This window comes from Macrobrachium rosenbergii, chromosome 40, assembly GCF_040412425.1.
Source record: "Macrobrachium rosenbergii isolate ZJJX-2024 chromosome 40, ASM4041242v1, whole genome shotgun sequence".
Lineage (NCBI taxonomy): Eukaryota > Metazoa > Arthropoda > Malacostraca > Decapoda > Palaemonidae > Macrobrachium > Macrobrachium rosenbergii.
In genome coordinates, this window is record NC_089780.1 from 18,994,699 (window position 1) to 19,005,165 (window position 10,467).

General features: G+C 37.2%; 2 long non-coding RNA genes across 2 annotated transcripts in view; one reads left to right on the plus strand and one right to left on the minus strand.

Annotated features, from left to right (window-relative positions):
* Positions 1-10,467, minus strand: part of LOC136826211 (uncharacterized) — a 145,785-nt gene that overhangs the window by 67,624 nt on the left and 67,694 nt on the right. The gene's annotated exons all lie outside the window — the stretch shown is intronic.
* Positions 1,347-10,467, plus strand: part of LOC136826209 (uncharacterized) — a 17,047-nt gene continuing 7,926 nt past the window's right edge. The window contains exon 1 of the long non-coding RNA XR_010849547.1: positions 1,347-4,268. This is a non-coding gene — a long non-coding RNA (uncharacterized lncRNA). The remainder of the gene's footprint in view (positions 4,269-10,467) is intronic.

Consider the following 10,467-nt stretch of genomic DNA (forward strand, 5'->3'; position numbering starts at 1 on the left):
GACATTACGAGTTTAATAGGATGCCTTTTGGATTACAAGGGTCCCCAATAACATTTACTAGACTGGTTAACACAGTACTTCATGGCTTGTTAGGAAAGTCGGTGTTTGTGTACATGGATGATATTCTCATATGCACAGATACAATTGAAGAACATCTAAAGGTGTTAAAAGAAGTCCTTAAGCGATTACGGTTCGCTGGGTTAAAGGTCAAATTGGCCAAATGTGAGTTTCTGAAGAGAAAAATTGTCTATTTAGGACATATTATCTCTAAAGAGGGAGTTAGAGTGAATGATGAGAAAGTTAAAGCCATTGTGAATTTTCCAGTTCCCAAAACCAGGAAACAGATTCGTTCGTTCCTAGGTATGTCGGGTTTCTTTCGCCGTTTTGTGCGGAATTTTTCTACAATAGCGTCTCCATTGACAGATTTGTTACGAGAAGACGTTAAGTTTGTTTGGGGTGATAGTCAACAATTAGCTTTTGAGAAGCTTAAGAATGCTTTGGTGAACCCACCAGTTTTGAAGTTTCCAGATTTTAGTCAACCGTTCACCTTAGTGACTGACGCGAGTCAGGAAGGTATAGGTGCGTGTTTGATGCAGAAATTTGAGGGGAAATTACACCCAATTGCTTTTTATAGCAGAAAGTTCAAAACACGTGGTAGTAACGAAAGGCTGATGTCAGTTGTGGACAAGGAGGCTTTCGCAGTCGTCTCTAGCCTTGTTCATTTTAAGATGTTGTTGTTGGGAAATAAAGTTGAGATTTTTACAGATCATCAACCGTTGTTAGAGCTTTTAATAAGCCAAATTTGTCGCCCAAGAGAGCACGTTGGTTCCTAACATTGAGAGATTTTGATGCAAACCTCAAATACATTGAAGGTAAGCATAATGTAGTTGCAGATGCATTGAGCAGATATTTTCCGGTCGAGGATGAGGAAATACACACCGAATCCTGTGTGGGAGAAGAGAGTAAATATTTGGTGTCTAATGTCTCTGATATTAGTAGTTCTGAGAGATCGCATGTAGAGGACATACACGTTCCTACAGTGCATACTTCGGGGAGAAATAGTGAGTCGGCAGTCTCGGGAGAGATTGTTATTCGTGATAGTGAGAGTAACGCAGTGTGTTATATTACGGGTGAAAATGTCACTTGGGACATAGGCTTGCTGGAACAAAAGCAAGATGAAGATAAATTGTTGTCAGATGCTAAGGCATTTCTTAAGGGAGTTTCACCGAAGAAAGGGTATAAGTTGCCTTTTTCTGGTCTAGAGTTGGAGAATAATTTATTGGTGAGGAAAGTTTTAAGTATAACTTTGCGAAGTACTCGAAGCATGGGTGAGATTACACAAATCATCGTGCCAGAGAGTCTAGTACCACAAGTTCTAGACATTGTACATTGTAAATTTGGTTCTCCTCATTTGGGTGTAGACAAGACGTATGAAAACGTCAGGTCAAAGTTCTTTTGGAAAAATATGTTTTCCGCAGTAGAAGCCTTTGTGAAGAAGTGCGCTATTTGCAATGCGAATAAGCCAGCGACGACAGTGTCGTGTCGTTTGGGTTCATATCCCATACCACATAGGCCGTTTCAGAGAGTGCATATGGATATTCTGGGTAACTTCTCAGACTCCGCTTATGGTTATAGACATTTATTAGTAGTTGTTGATGAGTTGACTCGCTTTGTCGAGATTTTCCCACTGAAATACAAATCAGCTGAGGAAGTTGCTATAGCGTTTTTTAAGGGGATAATTTGTCGATATGGTGTTCCTGAATGTCTGATCACAGACAATGGTAGGGAGTTTATTAATAAGACTTTAGACGGTCTTGCTAATTTGTTGGGGATAAAGAAAGTATCTATAATCCCGTATAGACCTGAAGCGAATGGGTTGTGTGAGAGGGCGAATCGGAAAGTAATCGAAGCTTTGCGCATGACGGTGGGAGGTTCCGATACACATTGGGACAGATCTTTGGATGAAGTGCGATATAGTATCAATACTATGATGAATGACACAATTAAGATATCTCCAGCAGAAGCTTTGTATGGATACAAGTTGAAAGGACCTTTTGATTTGTTACCAGAGCGAGTTCAGGGTGATGTTACGGTCACTTCGTTGATAAATACAGCGAGAGAAAGATTTGCACGTATCAGTAAAGAACTTGAACTTAGTTCGCGTGCAATGGTAGAGAAAAGTAACGCGAAATCGAGGGGAGTAGCTTTTTCGATGGGTGATAGAGTGTTTGTTAAAGTGAATGTTCGGAATGATCTGAATTATAAATTAAGTCCGAAGTTCCACGGACCTTTTGAGATTGTAGAGATCAAAAGAGGGAATAGATTTGTAGTTAAAGATGTAAACACTGGAGTGACGAAATTGACCCATATTTCGAAGTTAAAGAAAGTTGGGATGTAATGGAACGTTTGTATATAGTTAGAGGGATAAGTGGGTTGATGTTTGTGTATATATATGATATTTTTTTTTTTTGTCTCTTGTTCATTTTGGATGTTGAAGTTCTTAGTCATTTGCTTTCGAATGATTTTGGGAATTGAGACATGGGCTAATTTCATACGAGATTTGACTCGTGTGTTGGTGTGTTGTTGTGTTATGATGTATTTCATCATCTGACGCAATATGTGTGTTGTTTAGGATTTTTTTTTGGGAGATACTTAGTATATCGGACCGAACAAGTCTGATTCTTTTTTTTCGAGTTGGGAGATCGTATTTGAGTATTTGGATTTTTTTTTTCCAGTTTCTTTTTTTTTTAAATTAAGGGAGCTGTATTGTGAGTAATTGTAATTGTTATGATCATGGGAGCGATTGCCATTACGTCAATTGCTATTTTGTTGAGAGTTAGTCAGGTGTTGCGAAATGTTTGCTAACCAGAGTAGAACTTTCATGTCTTTTACGAGATATGATACCTTTTAGTGTTTGGATAGAATTTTTTTTTTATGAGTGAGTTCCGTAGAGTTATTGTGCTTAATAGTGAGTTGACTGTGTCTATTCTGAGATACAAACTTGGAATTAGTTCACATTGTGAGTGTTTACTTTTGCATTAGTGGTTTTGTTTGGTTCAGTAACGTGGAACCTTTTTGTTATTAGACCTTTTTCGAGTGTTTTTGGGAGACTCAGTAGTGACATGGGATAGAGTAGAGACCATGTTCGTTTTGGGAGATCAATATCAAAGTTCGGGAGTTGATTATAAGACGAGTTGTACTTTAGTTAGAGAGAGGTGTGTGTGTGACAGTAGTATTTTCCAGTTGCGAGTTGTGTCTGTGGGTGGTTGTGAATTATCATTGGTTCATAGACAGACTCCGACAGAATGTGACTTTAGACAGTTCCTGCGAGATTACCACATTGAGTCCACCAGTACTCTTCCTGCCGTGTTTTTGCAAGGAGTATGCAGTTACAATGATGTGCCAGAGCAACAAGTCGACGACATTCGTTCATCGAGGGTCCGAGCAGTTCGATTCATCCTGCAGAATCCTGTCTACGGAATTTCTCGTACTTAGCCGTGCTGTATTCAACAGTTCGAGAAGATAATTATGCGTCATACGCATAACGAGCATTTGGTAGTGGAGGTACCTACAACCAAGGTGCCAATGACGGTTCCACCGTTGGAAGACATTGACGATTCCGTGATGTTCGAGTATCAGGAATATATTATGCCGACAATTTTAATTGTCTTAATAGCTATTTTACTGATAATTCTTGTTGTGGGGGTAGTAAAGCTTATTCGTGTTTGTAAGATTACATGTAAAGGCTCTAAGAACTCAACCCCAGTGACTTTGGAAGTGCGTCATGAGAGCAGTCCTTAAAGCTGCAGTGCAGTAGACATTGCTGATTGAGCATAGCTCTATTTTGTTATGTTTTATACATATGCTTTTGTTTTGGTTTGCCGTTAAGGAGAGCGAGACGCTCTTATGTGGTGGCCGAGCTCTATTTCAGAAAATATGGCTGCTACAAGTTTTAAAGGACACATATATGCATTTCATAGCTTCAATGCTTTAAGATGTGATGAAAGAATTTATGGAGTCAGATGGAACTAGGTCGAGAGACTCGAGGTAAAATCTTTGTGTTCAACAAATAGTTTGATTCCTCAGCAATATTGCCGGTCAGGTGATCTTCCGAAGTGTTATGTATATTCGTGAGTACGTGCGTTAATTTGATCTAGATTACGCCAAAATCTGCCCTAAAAGTGAGTTTGATCGTTCATTAACGTGATAGAACTGCAGTTGTCTAGACGTAGCTTTGGAGAGGATCCAGGCTTTGAACGGCAGATAAGGTAGACTTTGAAATCTCTGTTTTTATGGGAGAAAATTGAACTTGTGATTTTTTACCATGATTTTCTAATCATTATGAACTTTTGAACTGGTGTGGGAGATTTAATATGAATATTCATACCTCTTTCATATTATTATTTTGTCATGTTACGTTTGCCATATCTTGGCTATGCATTTTACACTTTCCATTATTGTGTTTTGCATTTCATGTATTTTTGGGAGTTTTCTATCATGTTTGATTCTTCCGACAGATGTCTGTGGACAGATGTCGGTGGATAGTGTGGACGGTTTCGAATAACATGTGGTAGACTGGTTTTGACATGACTAATTATTGATTTGGGGAGTATGTGTGAGTTTGGATATTTTCAGGCTATTAGCCATAGTGAGACTTCTTTAATCAGAAGTGTTTTACAGTTCAGAGTTTAGTTATCTAACTCGATATTGCATTTATTATGCATTTTAATCTTTGCTTTGTTTTATTCATTTCTTGTTGGGTTATTTGAATAATAAACCTATTTTTGTAGAAACTATTGCGTTTCTTTAAATGGTCCATTTAGTTGATTTGGTGAGAATGAGTGCGATTCGGGTGGGTGAACTTCGGAAAACGATGAGAGAGAGAGAGAGGTGATACACGGTGAGAGAGAGAGAGAGAGAGAGAGAGAGAGAGAGAGAGAGAGAGAAAGAGGAGAAAAATAGATGTAAGTGTTGCCGTGAGCGAACGTTCATACGCCTCCGTTTCATGATTAAAGATCGTTGGAGCACGTTACGTACACCTTCAAAAGGGTGTTAATTCTGTCCTCGTTACATATATATATATATACACATATACATAAATACATGTATATATGTACATATACATATACATATACATATAAAATTCACTCTCACCAACAGCAACCAGCCCCTCCCCCCAAAAAAAACGAAACCATTAAAAAATTAGATGGAACCTAGGCCTAAAAGGATAGGCATTTGCATACGGAGGCCTATGTCCAGACGCTTATGTTTTTTCTGTCCTAATATTACCCCTGTCCGTCACTGTACCTTTATCAGGGACATATCAAATGGAATGGTCGTCATTATCTTCATAAGTGTTACTCTTATGTCTTGTGACTCTTAAAAGGGATGAGTTGATGGTATCCAAAATGATGTTACTTTATATAATCGGTTTTTCTTTCTTGTGTCTTTACTTTTGACTCATTTAGTAAAATAACTTTGAACATGTATTCGTCTTTGTAGAAAAGATTTTTCGTTTTGCCATTTAGTATTTTTGGTTATTTAGTTTTTCTGTTTTCGTTTTGCTGTTACTATTCATACTTTGCTTTTTTTTTGTTTTTACTTTTTCATAAACTAGCAAAATTACCTCTACCAATCATTCAGTTCTATAGAAATATTTGCTTTTTTGTTATTTACTTTTTTTGTTCGCTTTTCACCTCATACTATTCAAGTTTTGCTGTTTTTTGTGCGTTTTCACTCTTATATAAACTAGCATAACAAGCTTTACCAATCGTTTAGTTCTATATAAGTCTTCACTACTTCTCTTCTAAGCACTTTGCATTTACCAACACGCACTCAAGCTAACAGTTACCAAGCATACAGTTCAAGAATAAATGTATTCTTTGCATGCCGGTAACGACTTCTTCCTTCCGCCCATAAATCAGTAGTTTGTTTCCACAATCATATCTCAACAGCAGAGTCGACGAGTATTAGAGCGTTTCGCAGGGAGAAAGTGTCTTATCTTCCTACCACAAATTGTGTCTGGCAGGGACAAAATAATGTTCTTTTGTCAGGCCACAAAATCCGGAAATTATTGAGTATGTTCGTCATTCGAGAATGGACTTTTGTTTAGACGTAGTTCCTCTTTCGAACTGAATTGAATTGAATATAGAATTTAGGCCAAAGGCCAGCACTTGGACCAATGAGGTCATTCAGCGCTGAAACGGAAATTGAAAGTAAAAGTTTGAAAGGTGTAACAGGAGGAAAACCTCGCAGTTGCGCTATGAATCATTTGTTAGGAGAGGGTGGAAAGTATGATGGAAGAAAGAGGATATGAAAGGAGGTACAGTAAAAACGAAGGAAAGGGGTTGCAGCTGGGGGCCGAAGGAACGCTGCAAAGAACCTTAAGTAATGCCCACAGTGCACCGCATGAGGTGCGCTGACGGCACTATCCGCCTACGGGGAGTTCTTCTGTCATTCTAGTCATCTAATAACAGGGATGACTGACCCCCACAACAAAGTTAACATGGCACGTATGCCTTTGATTGAACAGAATTATTATAAAAAAACTATCAAAGGATTTATAATAAAATAATGGAATACATTCTAAGGATGTTCAATATTAAACTTAAAGAAACCAATGCGGATTAATAATACAGTGGATTCGATTAAAAAAATGATAAAACGTTTGAATGAAAAGTATTACCTACTCATTACGGAGTTGGTTAATATAAAAAAATGGACTTAACCTACTAAGTATTTTATCAATTTAAATTCATTTATGATTTATTGAAGAAATAGAGCCAAATCCATTTTACTAGCAAATGACACCTGACACATACAATATATTTTGTAATCAACAGTAAAAAAAAAAAAATACGTTAAAGGCCGTTTATTAAGCATGAAGTAACTCTAAAACAGGATTTTCAACTATTTTTAAGATTTATTATTGCGTTATTGAACATCAATACACCTCCTTCAGTAATATGCAAGGGGAAATAGTTATTGATACGGAAGAATTATCCTTTTCAAAAGCTGCTCAAAGTCGAACCCATTAGTCCCTAACATCAGACAATCAGAAAATACCAATAATATTCCAGGGAGATCCAGCGACGAAGACCGTTTAATAACCAGTTTCCAGACGACAAAACCAAAGGCATTCCAGACGTCGTCCCCTTTTTAAATTCTCCAAGAATACTCCTCGGGTATTAGGTCTATTTTTCTTCCTCTTTTTCTTCTTCTTCTTCTTCTTGAATTCAGGAGCACAAAACCTCCGTCGCTCTAAGCTGATGATGCTCGTCTATCCTTCTAAAAAAAAACCAGAACGAGCTCTTCAGGTATTCAGGATTAGCTCCCAGGCAAAGAGGAACAAGAAGGAGAAGAACAAGAAGAAGGAGAAGAAGAAGAAAAAGATGGAGAAGGCCCGACGTAGCAGAGTAAAAAAAGAAGAAGAAGATAAAAAGTCGAGATATCCAAGGACAGGGATTAAGTAGGTGACCATCTCCCGAGGATGTTGCTTGATTAGGCCGTTCGGATGTCGACACGGCACCCACATTTGTATGCCCTCACCCCGGGCCACGTCGTTTTGTGGGTGAGGCTTTTTGGGGGTGAGGTGAGGTGAGGAGGTGCTTCAAGTTGTGGCGAGGCCAGAAGGAGCAACACTTACAGAAAACTTGTTCAGGGTTGACTGTTTAGGGATGATGAAAGTGCTGTTTGGGGTCTCACTCAAATTCTTGATTGATAGATATACATACGCTGTTGTGTAAATCGTATGAATGTTTGCTTATATGTTTACAGAAATGTAAACTATTTTCTCACATGCTGTCACAGGTGAAGTTTGTTACAATATTCTACTTTAGTATTTATTTTTATATTGTTTCTCACATACAGGTATAGTTGAAGGTTACTTAAATTTTCTATGTCAATATTTATTTTTTAGATTGTTTCTCACAACAGGTATATTTGAACCTTACTACAATATTCTATTCCAATATTTATTTTTTAGATTGTTTCTCACATACAGGTATAGTTGAAGCATACTACAGTATTCTATTTCAATATTTATCTCTTTATATTTTAATTTATTTTTTTAGATTGTCTCTCACATAAAGGTATAGTTGCAGCTTACTACAATATTCTACTTCAATATTTATTCTTTGGATTGTTTATCGTCCTCTAGATTGCTTTACAATTATCTCATGGTATGAAATATCGTCCAAAATGTTTTATTAGAACGTTACAGTAGCTTGAATATTATTTTCGCAGAAGCTTTTACAAATAATGACGAAAATTCGAAAAACATTAAGGCAGGACAGTTTTCAATCAAACTAACATATAAAAGAGACACAAGGAACATTTAATAAGTAGGAATATTCACCGTGATTCCATTTAGTAATCGGATGCTTGTCGTTAATTTCGCTGCATTTTTTTCCATCAACAATATTTGGTCTTCCTTATTGTCGACAGACCTGTCACCCTCATTTCTAGCTTTCTTGGTTCTACAAATTCTCTTGGATGTGTGTCAACACTACGGTAAAACATGTCATAGATACATGTCGGTAACTTATTATACATATCACAAACATGTTGAATGCAAGTTAACGACATCATGGCAGTCCTTACCTGTACTTCATAATATTATCCCACTTAAGGTCTTAGGCCTGTTTTAGGACTGCTTATGACATATATCAGTTGCTTACATATATTTATGACGTGTTTACTGCAGTGTGGATGCACCCTAAGATTCTAAATACAGTTTTACACACGCATACCCCTGAAAAATGAGCCTCAATTTCAACTGTATTATTCAAAATTACAATTTTCAAAAGGGAAATTCAGTAGTTTGGATCGTTCAGCAATTTCTTCATTAAATCTAGACACCTGCAAAGCAAGACAAAGGCACCTCGCCTACAGGAGAGAGAACTAGGATCGAGGCAAGGGCGTGGCCGTTGCTTCAGAAGTAATGCCTTTGATTTCTAAACATCACAGCCAATTTTCCAATCCAGGACTTACAAGACAGTGAAACTATCAGGGTGGACAAAGACAAGAGGTTATCACATCAGTACGAAACCAGTAATCTTTCTGAAGTGGATTTGGCAATTTGAACGATGTGATCTCTTTCAGGTAGGTGTGGATTGAATTGAATTGCATTGAATATAGAATTTAGGCCAAAGGCCAAGCACTGGGACCTATGAGGTCATTCAGCGCTGAAACGGAAATTGACAGTAAAACGGTTGAAAGGTGTAGCAGGAGGAAAACTTCGCAGTTGCACCATGAATCAGTTGTTAAGAGAGGGTTGAGTAAAGTAAGATGGAAGAACGAGAATATGAAACGAGGTACAGTAAAAGGAACGAAAGGGGTTGCAGCTAGGGGCCGAAGGCACGCTGCAAAGAACCTTAAGTAATGCCTACAGTGCGCCGCATGAGGTGCACTGACGGTGCTACCCCCGTACGGGGTCCATTAGGTGTGAGTAACCTGTTTTCAGGATTTGTTGATGGAGAAAAAAGTAGGATTATGTTTTCAGCAAATAGAATCGAGGAATTGAAGGAAACTGATGAAAAATGGAAAATATTAATAAATTCGTTTTCTGAATGCAGCTACAATCAAATTTCTTAATAGATTTATAGATAAAGCACGTAATTTTACTTCAAAGTTTCTATTGAAATTTCCAATAGATGTGATTCAACTCGGAAAGGTAAGAAGAAAGTCCCTGATAAATTCTGGAAGAATATGAAGATTTCCCAGGTATTTCACCAGACCTTCAAAACGATTATAAAAAAAATTGAAAGACAAAGGAAAACAAATTTCCATATGCTTCTACCGAAGTTCCATGACAGTGAACGAGAATTGGGGAATGAGAAAAAACAAAAAAATCTAAAATGTTCTAATTTTTTATTTATAAGCTAACGAAAATAATTTTATTATGAAATATATTCTAAACAGGTCTAAGAGCTCTGTAGGATGAAAAACCTGATCAAAATCTACAAGCAAATATTAAAGGTGATATATGTAGAGACAGAGACGTCGCCCAAAAGTTTCAGTAAAATTGGGCAGAAGGACAATAGGCTCCTTCCAGAAGTCTCTAAAAGTCTTTGCATGAGACGTAGGAAATGCCACTAACAAATTACAGTACAGAGGAACAGTGAAAAAAATTAATAACACGAAAGAGGCTGCAGGACTTATCATGAAACCTGGAAGGAAAAAGAAAGACGTTTTTGAAGAAGCCGAGATGTTGAAAATCTAAAAAAAAAATAACGAATAAGAAAAAATTTAAAAAATAAACCCAGAAATGAGCAGAATTGGAACATAATGCAAACTATAAATCGAAGATTCATAATAGATGCTCTGGTCTCTTCCAGGACACTCTAGATAAAAAAAAAAATAAAAAAGATAATTGAAGTGGGACTGAGGCAATGCAGAAGCCAAGAACTATAGAGCATTGAACTATAGAACTCTGGATTAAAATATTCTGCTAATAGATGTGACAAT